Source organism: Natrix helvetica, assembly GCF_964273705.1.
Source record: "Natrix helvetica genome assembly, chromosome: 4".
NCBI classification, from domain to species: domain Eukaryota; kingdom Metazoa; phylum Chordata; class Lepidosauria; order Squamata; family Natricidae; genus Natrix; species Natrix helvetica.
In genome coordinates, this window is record NC_138550.1 from 166,599,953 (window position 1) to 166,615,486 (window position 15,534).

At 40.9% G+C, this 15,534-nt stretch overlaps 1 protein-coding gene across 4 annotated transcripts in view; it reads right to left on the bottom strand.

Moving 5' to 3' along the window:
* The window catches only part of PTK2 (protein tyrosine kinase 2), a 265,732-nt gene extending 251,085 nt beyond the window's left edge, over positions 1 to 14,647 (bottom strand). For 2 of the 4 annotated variants that reach the window (XM_081951050.1, XM_081951049.1), the window contains exon 1: positions 14,413 to 14,647. The gene's annotated coding sequence lies outside the window, so the exon portion shown is untranslated. The remainder of the gene's footprint in view (positions 1 to 14,412) is intronic. The other 2 variants (XM_081951053.1, XM_081951051.1) reach the window with 2 other exon arrangements.
* Between the last annotated feature and the right edge of the window lie 887 nt (positions 14,648 to 15,534).

Genomic DNA, 15,534 nt, shown 5'->3' on the forward strand with positions numbered 1-15,534 from the left:
TTTCCACCTCTAATTAATTAATTTGCCAATCTATTAAATCTATTTTTCAAGCCTGCATAGTTTTACTGCTGATTTTCTAATTGTATTTGCCTGGATGTCTATTTCTTTATTCCATGGATTACAATAGCATAGATTATTTTTAATTGCCTTTTTGAATTGTTAATGACGTTAAGAAGAATAAATGCAGAAGAGCCTCAAACCTACAATACCAACACCACATCACCTAAGATTTATGTTTTACTATCCAAATCAATACTTTTCTCTTTTTCTTTACTTGCTTATTGCTGTATGTTGTCTCTGGTCTTTTACCATAAAGAAATAATTAGAATTTATTACCTAATCTACTCTCTCCTCTCTTGGAAGAGAAACAGGAAGTCTTAGCAATCTCCACAAATCTGGAGATGATTTTTTTTCCCTCTGGAAAGCAGTTGCAATTTCCAGGGAAAACCCATCAAATTTTATAGAACTTTCCTATGTTTGAAATCTGTTGAGATCTGATGGTTGTTGCAATCTGTAAAAGTCTTGCCTGTTATGTACTTTGCGATGACCTAACTTTCACTGCTCACAAAAAAAGGGGGAAAAGAGATGACTAATTGGTTTAGTTACATTTTCTACACTGACCTTGGTTTCTCTGGCCTCTTGGCTAGCCATTCCCTCAAGCTGTCTCTATTAAGTCTTCTTTAAAAAGAAATATCCTGAAGGACCATTAACAGCAAGGCTCTCATAAACATTTGCGTCAATATCCCACATTGTTGTTTCTACCCACCATCTCCCCTTTCAAATTTCTATCTGATTGAAATTGAAAACAATTCCATGGACATCATTCCATGCAGTATAGAAGTACAGGCACTGTATTTTTTGGAGTATAAGATGCACCTTTTTGCTTCAAAAAAGGCTGAAAATTTGGCGAATACAGCATTTTTTGTCTCCCGAAGCCCCACCCCTTCACCAAAATGTCCGTGCATAGCTTTATGGAGGCTTTCAGAGAGCTCCTGGGGTCTGGGGAGGGCAGAAATGAGCAAAACACGGGGCGTTCCCCTCCCCCAGTTCCAAGCAGCACTCTATCAGCCTCCATAAGGCTATGCATGCAATTTTTTTGACACGAAAACGGGCCATTTTTTGCTTTTGGCCCTCCACCCTACCAGGATCACTCTGCAAGCCCCCCCCCCCCAAGGCTATTCATGACTTTTTGTAAAAAAAATGGGCTCTTTTTTGCAAAAAACAGGCTATTTTGGGGAGGTTTGCAGAATGCAAAAACTTTTTTTCCCCTTTTGGAAAGCTCTTTAACTGATTGATGAGAATTACATTGATCAAGTGCTGTGCCAGCAAAAAGAAAGTCTTAGGTGCTGCAGATTGTCAGCGATTGTACACCTGGAAACATCTACCTACCTACTTACCTACCTACCTACTCTCTCTCTTCCTATCTACTGTATTTCTCTCCCTCTATTTCTCTAGCCCTCTACCTACCAACCTACCTACTCTCTCTCTCCCTACCTATGTACTGTATATCTCTATTTCTCTCTCTCTCTCCCTTTACCTACCTACCTAACTACTCTCTCTCCCTACCTACCTACTGTATTTCTCTTTCTCTCCCTCTCTATCCCTCCACCTACTTTTTTTTAAATTTGCCTCTTCAAAACCTTGGTACGTCTTATACTCCCAGTGCATCTTATACTCTAAAAAATAAGGTAGTCCTTGACACATTCATTCACTGACCATTCAAAGGTACAAAAGCACTGAAAAAAGTGACTTATGGCCGTGGAATGAAGCAACTCGTTACGGCTAATTCGCCATGGGACAACTCATTGCAGGACAATTTAACAATTCAATTTAATTATTTAAAATAAATAAACATTTATTTTAATTTTGGACTTTCACATTTCATTCCGTCCCTCCTTTTTCATTCTTTAATGATTCTATTCCACCATTTCTTTGATATTAGTGTAACTCCTGCCCCGTGGCAAGTTGGCTGCAGTGAACTGTCATAGATTTGTTGCAGCATCTCCAGGGTCACACAATCAAAATTTGGATGCTTAGCATTTGGGCCAGAGGAACACCCTGTGAGAAATATTCAAACTTGCTCAGAATCACTCTGAGTTAGATTCTGGCCTCAAATCCAGTAAGCTGTCTAAAACATGGTTATTTCCTAGTTGTATGGGAAATATATATGGTCCCGAGGATGCTGTGTTCTAGATCCACATGTTTCCCCAAACCTCCCAGGAAAGGGCAGGTAATTGGGCTTAGAAGCTGTGGATAAACAAATGAGGAGTAATTTGCTCAAGCCTAAGAGACTGAGTAGCTGTGGGTTCGGGACTCCTATGCCCCCGATCAGGGTCTGAGGTTCTAAATTGGGCGGTATGCTTTCAAACAGAGTAGGTTTGCAGCAGTGGTGGGTTCCTCCCGGATCGCACCGGATCGTGCGCGCTCCCTTTCAGCGCTCCACCTGGCTTGCGCGCTCCCTTTCAGCGCTCCACCTGGCTTGCGCGCTCCCTTTCAGCGCTCCACCTGGCTCTCGCGCTCCCTTCCGGCGCTGAAACCGGAAGTACAGTTTTGCCCGGCCCTGGCGAAGCAATGACGCCTGTCTGCGCTCCACCAGCTCGGCTGGGAACGGAGATGTTTCCTCAGCGGAGCGGAGCGCCTGAAAAGTCTTTTCAGGCGCTCCGCTCCGCTGAGGAAACATCTCCGTTCCCAGCCGAGCTGGTGGAGCGCAGGCAGGCGTCGTTGCTTCGCCAGGGGCGGGGCAAGACTGTACTTCCGGTTTCAGCGCCGGAAGGGAGCGCGAGAGCCAGGTGGAGCGCTGAAAGGGAGCGCGCAAGCCAGGTGGAGCACTGAAAGGGAGCGTGCAAGCCAGGTGGAGCGCTGAAAGGGAGCGCGCGCGATCCGGTGCGATCCAGCAGGAACCCACCACTGGTTTGCAGTTTATTTATTTATTTTTTAAAACATAAAAGACAACATAAAAAACTCTCATCCATTCCATACAGCATGTTGTTTGGTTACAAGCGTTTGTGCATCCATATTTTCAATTGTATACAATTACAAAATTTCCGTCTAATATAACTAAGTACCTCACTTTCACTGTACATCATATATTCAATTACGGTTAATATTTCTTTTCAGCGAACCTAATTCCCTTGCATCCTTGATTGTCTATTTAATAACAATATACCTTTATGTAATCACTTATCTCATTCTGATTATTTTTATAGTGTAAAAGAATTTTCCAACTGTTTATGTTTATACATCACTACTTTCGATTATGCATAATCCCGCCAATCATCCATCAAGTATGCTTATGTTCATTGTTGTCCTTGTACATCATACATTCAAGCAGAAATGTTATTCCTTCATTTTTAAACAGAGTATTCTAAATATTCACTTCATACATGTACCAATTTTTCATTACTTCCTTATTAAACTATTTATCAACAGCAAGATATCTTTATAATATACATCACTATTTAGTGTTATGCGTAATATCACTAATCTATCAAATATACATAGATTCATTATTATCCTTATCCTTCATTTTAAAACAAAATATTCTAAATTATTCAATTCATATATATGTCAGTCTTTCATTGTATCGTTATTAATCTATTTAACAACATGATTGTATTATCACTTATCTCCTTCAATTGAAACATAAATAAAACATTTTCATTTCCAGGTTTTTTTGTCAAGCCACTGATAAAACAAATCCCATATCTTATAGAATTGCTCATCTTCTTGTTTTCTAATTTCAAATGTCAATTTACTCATTTCAGCACACTCCATTATCTTTCAAATAACTTCCTCCTGTTTTGGTATTGTTTCATTTTTCCAGTTTTTTGCAAATATGATTCTAGCTGCTGTTAAAACGTTTACAATCAGATATTTCAAGTCTTTATTGTAAGTTTCTGGTATGATTCCCAATAAAAAAATCTCTGGTTTAAGGTCTCCGTGTTTGTGTATCATTTTCTCCAACCACATGTGAATTTTAGTCCAGTATCTTTTGGCTTCAGTGCAAGTCCACCACATGTGGTAATACGAGCCCGATGTCTGATGACATTTCCAACACTTTTCGGATTTATTCTTAGACATTCTTGCAATTCTCGTTGGGGGTAGATGCCACCTGTAAAACATCTTATACAAATTTTCTCTATATGCAGTTGACATTATCATTTTATAATTTTGAGACCACAATTTCACCAATTTCTCTAACTCAATCCCATGTCCAAAAATTTTTCCCCAAGCTATCATAGTTTCTTTAACTTGTTCCTCTTGTAGTTTAACCTCTAATAAATATCCATATAGTTTTTTAATTACTTTTTCATCAGTACTTGTTAAAATTTTGTCTAGTTCAGTCATTTTGTTGTAAAGACCTTTTGATTTTCTACCTTCATTATATCTAGAGTGTATCTGCACATATGAATACCAATTCATTTCTATTCCTTCTTGTTTCAACTTGGATAGATTTGAGTTCACCCTCTGCATTCAATATTTCAACATATCTGTTTGTTCCTTTTAATGTATTATTGGATATGAAAATGCTTCAATGGAGTTTTTAAGTAATTTAATCTTTTAACCTTTTCTCAATTTAATAGCAAAGCCTCCCATGTATAATGTCTTCTAAAGTAACCATGTGCTTTAGTTCTCTTATACCATAAAAAAGCATGCCATCCCAACAGTAAATCATGACCCTCTACATTCAATAATCTAGAATTTTTTTGTGTTATCCACTCCTTAATCCACATCAGATTTGTTGCTTGGTAATATAACTCCCGGTCAGGTAAACCCAATCCTCCTCTTGTTTTAGCATCTTGTAGCAATTTGAGTTTTATTCTTGCTTCTTTCCCTTGCCAGATAAACTTCAAAACTATTTTGTTTAGATCTTCAAAAAAGGCCTTGCCCAATCTGATTGGGATTGTCTGGAACAGGTATAAGATTCTAGGTAAGATGTTCATTTTAATTGTAGAGATTCTTCCTATCATTGATAGTTGTAGGTTTTCCCATTTCATCAAGTCAGTCGCAATTTGCTGCTTCAGTTTAATATAATTGTCTTCCTTAAGAGTGCTGCATCTAGCTGATAAGTACATCCCCAAGTATTTAACCTTGTTTTTGACTTGAATCTGCAAAACTTCCGCCAACTCTTCCTTTTGTCTTAATGGTATGTTCTTTGTCAAAATCTTTGTTTTATCTTTGTTTATTTTCAAGCCTGCTACTTTTCCGTACTCCTCTACTCTAACAATTTGAATGCTGTCTCTAATGGGTCTTCAAGAATAAAAACCAAATCATCTGCAAACGCTTGTACTTGTATTCTTCTTTTTTAATTTTCATTCCTTTTATTTCTTCTTCTTCTCTAATCTTTGTTTAAAACTTCTAATGTTAAGACAAAAAGTAACGGTGATAGTGGGCAGCCTTGTAGGTTTGCAGTTTAGAAGTCCGTCTAGAATAGGAGTGTCAAACTCAAGGCTCAAGGCCCAGATGCGGCCCGCAGGGTGCTTAGATCTGACCTGCAGGTCCATCCTGGAAACATCCCATTTTCACTGGCAGAGCTCTCAGGCCACCACAGGAATCCCTGACATGAGTGACATATAGCTGGCAACCCCCATCCTGTCTCCCGAGGCCCAACACAACACTGATGCTCACCGAAATTGAGTTTGATACCCCTGTTCTAGAAGGTTATCAGCTCCTGTTCAAAGAGCAAAGGGCAACGATGACTCAGAGAGTCTTTGCATACGTTCATGTATATGTCAAATGCACCTATTCTCCATCTGGAGATCCTTCTCACAGTTACTCAGGATTTCTCATCCCTCCCCCACGTCTGGATTAGTGCAATGTACTGGACTGGCCATGAAGACCTGAGAAGCTACAGCTGGCCCAGAATTCAGCCACACAGGTACTTATGAGTATATCTTGGTACACCCATATAACACGGTTATTTTGTGAGCTGCCCTGGCTCCTAGTAGGGCTTCCAGATTTAATTCAAGATTCATCTATAAGGCTTTTTTCAGTGCACAAAATTGTTTGAGGGGTCCTTGATACTCTCTGAGCTTGCTTGTTTTCTTGCAGACATTTCATTACCCAAACTAGGTAACTAGAGTAGCATTGATGATGTTCTTAGTTTGGGTAATGAAATGTCTGCAAGAAAACAAACAAGCTCGGAGGCACCAAGGACCCCTTCATTTCAACCATGAGCAACAAATAATCTCTTTTTAGTACAAGGTTATTTGCAAGACTCTTTGTCTCCACGTTATTCTGTTTGTTCTGCTCCGGGTCATTTCTATCAAACAATAATATTCAAAAGGACTCGGAAAGCATGCTTTTTCTATTATGGAACCAATCTCTCTTAATATTTGAATCCTGAAAACTGTCACAAGTCTTGCAGCCTTCTTCGCTTGGCCAGTGGGGCCTGGCAATGTGTGAACCCAACTTGGTGATAATTGTGTTCCTTTGAGTTACCCCAAATGTGACGTGCTGTTTTTGTCTGGACAATCTTAATGGATTGTTTGTTAGTCATCCAAAGTCATATGTCAATTTATACATGGGCAGACATAGAGGGTGGATTTGATTTAAATCAACTCGATTTAAATCATATTTTTAAAGAGCAACTGTCATCTCTGTCCCGCAGCAGCTTCTCCTCTGACCCACCAACAGCCCCAATATTGCAGAAAATACAGCCTCATGTTACATAACTTAGCTCCATTTCATTCTGAATAAACTAAATTCTTAACATATCTCAAATAGAAAACTAGATAGATTTTACTCCAAAAGCATTTTATTAAAATAAATTTGATTTTAAAATGATTTAATTTTTTTTAATTAAAAAATCATTGATTTTTAACCACCCTGCAGCCATATAAATATAATAAATGATTTACACATTTCATGAGGATTTAAACCATTTTCCATAAGATCGCCAACATGCTTTCTTGAAAACCATCACAAGTTGATTTTTTTTTCAGAAAAATTTGCTCTGAAAACAACGTATGGAAGAGAGTTTTAAGCTTGAACACATATTATGCAACTTCTTCATAATGACTTGCAGATGACAAGGCTTTTCACCAGCAGAGAAGACACAATTCTGAACTCAGTATACCTTTTTCTCAAGAAGCCTTGTTTCCGTATTTCATTTCTTTCTTTGGGCTTTACGAAGAATTGTATGTTTTGTAGTAACTAAACAGGAAAACTGACGTTTACATTTTGAATGAAGTAATCCTCCGGTCACCAAGACTTCATAACATCTTTTCAAGCAAGTTACTTTTAGTAGTGTACAATCTATTTATTTTAAATAGCTGGCTATAGATATTGGAAGCATTCCAAAGGTGAAACCACACAAAGAAAATCTAATTTTAGCTATATATAATTAAATAATAAGGGGGGAAAAATCAGATTTCACTCATGGCTAACTTTTCCTAATAAATACTATTCAAACTTTAACATTATCCCAAATTATAAAAAAAACAAATTAAACAATAGAAAACATATAGCACCTATCATATAATCCTGAAAGAGGTTTGTCCTAGCTTCCCACTGTTGAATACTTCTAAAACCCCATTTTGTAAAGCAAGCTGGAAAGAATGGGAACTTTTCAGGCATTCTCCACAAAGAGAAATACAATATGCCATACAGAAAAAAATACAAGAGATATACTGTCTCAATTTATTATGCTGAATGAAGTATTTATAGGCTAGAAAATAAATTAACAGCCCTGTTACTTTTTATATAATGCATTTAGAAAAATAGAAATAAAGACCCCAATTGGTGAGTTCAGTATGATGGCACTTTTTACAAACAGCTATTCAATACAATACAATACAATACAATACAATACAATACAATACAATACAATACAATACAATACAATAGTAGAGTTGGAAGGGACCTTGGAGGTCTTCTAGTCCAACCCCCTGCCCAGGCAGGAAACCCTATACCATTTCAGACAAATGGCTATCCAACATCTTCTTAAAAACTTCCAGTGTTGGAGCATTCAGAACTTCTGGAGACAAATTGTTCCACTGATTAATTGTTCTAACTGTCAGGAAATTTCCCCTCAGTTCTAAGTTGCTTCTCTCCTTGATTAGTTTCCACCCATTGCTTCTTGTTCTACCCTCAGGTGCCTTGTAAAATAGTTTGACTCCCTCTTCTTTGTGGCAACCCCTGAGATATTGGAATCATGTCTCCCCTAGTCCTTCTTTCTCTTAAGCTAAACATACCCAGTTCCTGCAACCATTCTTCATATGTTTTAGTCTCCAGTCCCCTAATCATCTTTGTTGCTCTTCTCAATTATTCAATGAATTATTCAAAACTGAAACTATTCAATCAGTTATGTTTTTCTACATAATTTCAGGGGCCCTGAAATTAGAATTACCAGGTAAAGGCAAAAAATGCTTTGATTGCATAGAGAGGCATGAAGGTAGCACCTGCCTGCACCACCTTAAGGCAAGGGTCCATCTCCCTGAGATCACACAGCTGTATTGCATTCTTTGCATTTTCAAAGGTAATACAATACAATAATACAATACAATACAATAGCAAAGTTGGAAGGGACCTTGGAGGTCTTCTAGTCCAACCCCCAGGCCTGGCAGGAAACCCTATATGTTTCTGAAGTCACTGCAAATGTATCCGAAGTCCTAATATTTTCTATTTACCTGGCCTTAATTTACATCCCATCTGTGATTAAATTTAAGGTAGAATTCAATATGGACCCCCCCCCCCCCAAATCTGAAAATTCTGATTCTAAGCAGCTGAAACTATAGAAAACAGAAACACCGCTTTAATATAATGTCAGAGATTCTCTGAAATTATACAGAAACTGAAAATGAATCTATAATATTTCCAACATTGGTATTTTTGTTATATATCATCAACTATCATTGACTAACCAATTTGCTGACACCAGAAGCAAAGACAAGTCATAAAGAAAAATACAAAGCCACTCAAAGAAAAAAATATGCACTGCATTCCCTGTGCTTCCCTTTTCATATTCATACCCTTGCCAGCTACAGTGTCATTTACAGGTAGTTCTCCACTTACAACAGCTCATTTAATGACTGTTCAAAGTAACAACGGAACTGCAAAAAGTGACATAACTGTTTTTCACACTTTTGATCGTTACAGCATCCCCATGATCAAAATTCAGGCACTTAGTAACCAGCTCGTATTTATGATGGTTGCGGTGTCCCAGAGTCATGCGATCCCCTTTTGCGAGCTTCTGTCTGGCAAAGTAAATAGGGAAGCCAGATTCAGTTAACAACCGTGTTCCTAACTGAATAAGTGCAGTCCCGCCCCAGTCCCTTGGTGGAGAGGGTGCGGCCTATAAATTGGATTAATAAATAAATAAATAAGTAATTCATTGAACAACTGTGTCAAAAAAGTGTGTGCAAAGGGGCAAAATTCACTTAAATGCCTCATTTAGCAACATAAATTTTGGGCTCAATTGTAGTCTTAAATTGAGGACTACCTGTACAGTGTCATTTCTACAGTCTACAATTCACAGTATGTCAAAACTAGAGGAAAATGTTTACTACAAAAACAGAATATAAAGCAAGGGTAACTTGTTAACTCCGCCCCCTCCCCCCAAAAAGAAAGAATCAGCAGTATCTCAAAGTTAGGAAAAAGAGGAATTTTTGGGATCTGTTTCTACTTAAAAGCAGTTTGGCATTAGAAAACTTTTTTAATTTGTTTGGGGAATCTTTTTTATCCACTAGACCACAAACAAATGTAACTTGTTTCATTGTCCCTGGACTAGTTTCAATCAATTCATTCCAGTTTTTCCAGCTTTATAACTGAAGCAAAGGTACTCAGTATTAGGCAGGCTCTTCTTTCCTCTTCCACTAAAAAAACAAAGAAAGTTTTTAGTACCAAGCTAGGAATAGGAAGTGCTCCTATCTATGCCTCTTAATCTTCTCTTTATAATGTTGCCAAGACAATACCTTTATACCTCATGGATGTGTGGATGGAAGGAAGGAAAGATATAGATATTCATATAGATGTTTTAGCACTTTCCATGCATACTCTTATACAAAAAAGGGAACTATGGGAGAAAATTTAAAAAGCAAAAGTATGAAAAACCAAATTTAAAGTTTCATGCTGACTGATGTTGCTTGCTCAAAAGAAAGGATTAAAAAACCTCTAGTCTGAAAATTAAAATTGCTCATCTGAAAGATAAAAGAAGTAAATACTGCATGCATTCAGAACTGGACTTAATAGATTGTGTCTTGTAAGTCTACTAAGAACAGACAGACTGAGCAATGACAACGGGACTTTAAAACTGTTGCCTTTGATTATTAAAATGCACTGGCAAAGTTATTCAATTCAGTAATTGCTTCTGCAAAAATACAATTAACTTCTGCACAGGTATTTGATAATAAAATACTTTTCATTAAGAGAAGAAAAAGTAGCATTTATAAAATATCATAATGGTTTTGGATTAACTTTCAAATGATAAAAGCAAAGCTATAGATTTATCTTCCCAATCACCTGGGAAAGGGACAGTTATTTAGGTGGGTACAAAAGAAATGATAATATAAGAAAGCCCTCAGCTACCTGGGCTATTATAAATGGGAAAAACTAGAAAAACCCTCATTCCCCTTCAGCCACCACACTAGAAAGATAAGATGTGATATGCAAATTATGAGACCGAGAGGGCCACACTAGGTCATGTTAAAGTATTCTCTCTCCTGATTGTGTGTGCATCTGGTCAACTTGCCTTCCCTTGCAAGTTAAGCAGAGTTAGACCAAACTAATATTTGTATGGGAAACCATCAGGAATGCCAAAGCTGCAGATTACATTAGGAGGAACACCTCCCTCCCTCAAAAAATCTCCAAAATTTATATGACAGTTACTATAAGAAAAACTGCACAAATCTGTGTGTGAAGTCATCAGACTTAGCTCAAACATCCTTACTTTTAGAAACTTGTCTTTCTGTGGCATATGGAAACAGTCCTAGGTCCTACGGGTTGATTCTATCCCTCCCTTCAACAAGCTCAAAAGTAAATGCCCAATCATGATAGTCTGTCATTCTGTTTTACTGCAATGATCCAATCCAGACATAATAAACCCCAGGCTCACATCCTTCCTTTCCAAGAATCAGAAGTCAAGAAAACATGGCTTTCCAGCTTCCAACATCATGTTGCAACTGTTATACCAAAACTCAGAGCTCTGTGGCTGGATAAAATTCAGTAAACGAGGCAGACTCTGAAACTGGTTTAAACAAACCGTAATTTCTGCACATTGGTTTTTATAGGAAACATGATTTATTTGAAATTGTAAGTTTCACATTTCCTTCCCTGGCATGCAAAACAGAAGGAAAAGGAAAGAAGGAGCTACAGTATAACCACAATTCACTCACAGAGCAGGAATCCATGGCTTCCTGTTATGTACAAACTGACCCAATCTCTAGTTGATTACACACAGGGCAAGAGATCCTATGTTCACATAACCACAGGATATCCCAGTACAAACAATACCTTTCTAGGAAGTTAAATCATTATCCAAATTGGCTTCTTACAAGTTCATAGTTCTTCACCAGTAAACTCTGCCAGCATTCATTATAAATTTAGGTTAACGTTTAAAATATGCTAATCTAGCTAAAATAATTTTAAAATGTGTGCAAAGCATTTCTTTGTTAGATTACATCAACATTCAGAAAATTCCCCAGCTTGTCTATCAAAACAAAAATAGAAAAGGATTACCATTTATGATTAAAATGGCTGCAAACTGAATGTCTCCTCAGAAGACACGAAGATTTAGCCTCTTCTGGTTTGAAATTATTAAAACTGGCTCTTAATACCAAACAGGACATGATTTCATCACCACTGGACTAAGATAACCAGGTACAATCAAAAACAAAAGCTCTTAAATACTTAATTAGTTGTGGTGCAGAGAAGGGAATTTTAGCAGGTGCAGTTGTTGCCCATATCAACACAGAAAGTAGCATGGGTCACCAATTCCCCATTCAGTTCATTAAATGCCTAATACTGTCTGGCACTTGGAGCACTTCTGGGGAATGGAGGACATCTGTGTCCTCTCTTAACCTTTATTCACTGACAGTCTGCTTTGTATAAATGATGGCTAGGGTTTTTAAAATCAAATTGTAGCTGGCATCTGTTAACTCCCAGCAAAGGTGGAGGTTGCCTTGAATGTTCAGAAAGATGGAGGAGCTGCTGCATCAAAACAAGCCCTAAGAATTGCAAAGAGAGGGAGAATCACAGATAATGGCTTCTATCACAGGATCCTGAATACACAAACAGCTACGTTAGAGGTACACAATGGAAACAAGTGACATCTTGCTAAGTTATATATAGACCCAGCACCATTAAGATTTAAGCCAAGAGTTGTAGTATCAGGCCTTCAGCAAAAATGAAAGCAGTTGTGACAAACTGAATAAGCTGACTTGAGTCCAGAGGGAAGAGGATAAGGGCAAGGAAGCAATCATTCATCTTTCGTCATAACTAGAATGAGATTTGCCAGAAAACACGACTGAGCAAATTAATATTACCTTCCTTTCTTTTGTGAGCTTAAGTAATCTGTTTATAAATTTAATCATGCCATGTATATACTGGTTATTGTTTAAGGATGTTGTTAGGGGAAAGAAAATCTAAACTACTTCCAGATGTGAGTTTCAGGGTGGGAAAGGGGATTGGAAAGTTTGCAGTACAGATGTTCATCACCAACAATGCTCTGCAAAATCACAACCGATAGCATTTCTACTATACAGCATTATCTGGACTGGGATCTTACGCCAACTGTAAAAGTGCCCAGCGTTTATATCATGTGCATATTGTGTTCATTTGCAATAAAACAGGGAAGGAAAGGGAAGTACTTTCCACAAAGTAGTCCAGGTAATACAGGTAATGCTTGACTTACAACAGTTCATTTAGCGACCATTCAGAATTACAACAGCACTGAAAAAAGGTGACATGGTCATTTTTCACAGCTACGACCATTACAGCATCCCCCTGATTATGTGATAAAAATTCAGATGCTCAGCAATTGGTTCATATTTATGACCGTTGCTATATCCCAAGCTCATGGTCCCTTTTGCGACCATCTGACAAGCAAAGTCAATCGGGAAGCCAGATTCACTTACCAACCAGGTTATTAACAACTGCAATGATTCACTTAAACAGCTGTGGCAAGAAAAATCATAAAATGGGGCAAAACTCACTTCACAAATATCTCACTTAGCATCATAGATGTTGGGCTCAATTGTGGTGGTAAGTGGAGGACCACCTGTATTGTGCGCCACAGCATTTGGAATGGAACAGGGAAGGGAAGGATGCCTTCCACAAAACACAGGTAGTCCTTGACAAGACCACATTTGAGCCCAAATTTCTGTTGTTATGTGAGGCATTTAAGTGAGCTTTGCCCCATTGTAAGACCTTTCTTCCCACAGCTGTTAAGCCAATCACTGCAGTTGATAAGTTAGTCACCTGATTGTTAAGTGAATCTGACACTTGCTTGTCAGGAGGTCACAAATGGGGATCATAATGACTCCAGGGACACATCAACAACGGTCATAAGTAGGAACCCATTGCCAAGCCTCTGAATTTTGACCACGGGGATGCCTCAAAGGTCGTTAAGTGTGAAAAACCACCACAAGTCACTTTTTTCATTGCCGATGTGACTTCATGGTCACTAAACGGCTGTAGTCGGGGAATACCAGCAGGCCTATTAATACACAACCCACCGTGCAACGAGACAAGCAGGACCAGAGAGAAACCGGGTTCAGATCCAAGAAAGCGGGGCTTGCAGGGCTGGAAGCCAAGGGACGGGTAAGCAGGGAGTCAAAGGCTAAGTTTCAACCCGGGTCTCGTGGCTTTCTCCCCGTTGGCCCGGAGGATAATCCGGAGGATGCCAAGGGCAAATCAGGGCTTTATTTATTTTTTCCTTCGAAAAGCAACGACCGTCCCCGGCCGCCACTTTCCAAGAACCAGAAAGTCTCCGCGGTGAAGAGGAAGAGGAGCCGCCGCCGCCGCAGAAACCTCAACTGCTTCCGCTCCGTCTGCCCAAGCGCCGGAGGGGGACGCGGTCCGGGTTCGCCCCGCTTCAGATCGGGTCGGAGCCCCGTGCGGAGGTGGGGGGGCGAGACCAGGCACAGCCGGGCCTGCGCGGACGGACCCACCGCCCTCCCTGCCTCCCGGGCAAGGGTCCGCATTTCCGCCGCGCCCCCCCCCGCCCGCCTCTTTTCCCTGGAGGGAAGGCGGAGGGATTTCCCTCCTCCCGTCGCGCCCCCCCCTCACCCCCTTTCCATTCACCCCCCCCTCACCCCACACGCCAGAAGGGCAGCCCCTCCCTCACCTCAACCGCACGTGCCGGGCCCCTTTCCCCCACCCCGTGTCTCTCGGACCCATAAGGCGCAGCCGCCTCTCACTCACGCCCCCCTCCCGGTTTCCCCTCACACGCTCCCTCTCTCTCCCCTCACTCACCGGTGCAGCTGTGCGCTCGCGTGTGTGCGCGTGTGTCCGTGAGGCGGCGAGGACGGACGGACGGACTGAGGGAAGGAAGGAAGGAAGGCAGGCAGGCAAGAAGGAAGGGCGGCCAAGGCGAGGGAGACGCGCCCTCAGGGATGATGCCCGGCGGCCGCCTCCTCCTCCTCCTCAGCCACAGCTCCTGGCGGCCGCTTCCAGGCCGCTCCCCCTTTTCGCCTCAGAGTCTCTGCCTCCCCGCCCCGCCCCTCTCCTCCCCGCCCGGCGCGCTGCACGCTGGGAGACGGCGCGCGCACCCGCCAGGCCGGCACGCGCGCGCGAAGATGGCTGCGAGAAGCGGGAGGGGGGATTCGGGAGGGCGGGGGTGGACGAGGCGCGAGGGGAGCAGAGGCCCCGCCTCCTCCTTCTCTTCGCCCCTCCCCCGACCTTCCTTGCGGCGAAGGAGCGTTCCACAGCTCGCTCTCTCTTCTTTCCTCTCTCCCTCCCTCCCTGACAACAGCCCTGCGGGGTAGGCTGAGGTTTCAGCGTCTCCCCTGCAGAGGGGGCTGTGAAGGGTGGTGGACTAGGGGAGACATGATAGCAGTCTTCCAATATCTCAGGGGTTGCCACAAAGAAGAGGGAGTCAAACTATTCTCCAAGGCACCTGAGGACAGGACAAGAAGCAATGGGTGGAAACTAATCAAGGAGAGAAGCAACTTAGAACTGAGGAGAAATTTCCTGACAGTTAGAACAATTAATCAGTGGAACAGCTTTGCCTCCAGAAGTTGTGAATGCCGCAACACTGGAAGTCTTTAAGATGATGTTGGATAGCCATTTGCCTGAAGTGGTTGTAGGGTTTCCTGCCTAGGCAGGGGGTTGGACTAGAAGACCTCCAAGGTCCCTTCCAACTCTGCTATTGTATTGTATTGTATACTTGACCTCAGATCCTCCCATTCAAATGCTGCTTCTCCCACCTCACATACGACTTCCTGAGGAAAGAGCAACCAGGATGATGAGGGGACTGGAGGCATAGGATGAACGGTGCAGGAGCTGGGCCTGGCTAGTCTAGTGAAGAGAAGGACCGGGGGAAACATGATAGCAGTCTTCCATAGAGAGGAGGGGGGTCTAGCTATTTTCCAAAGC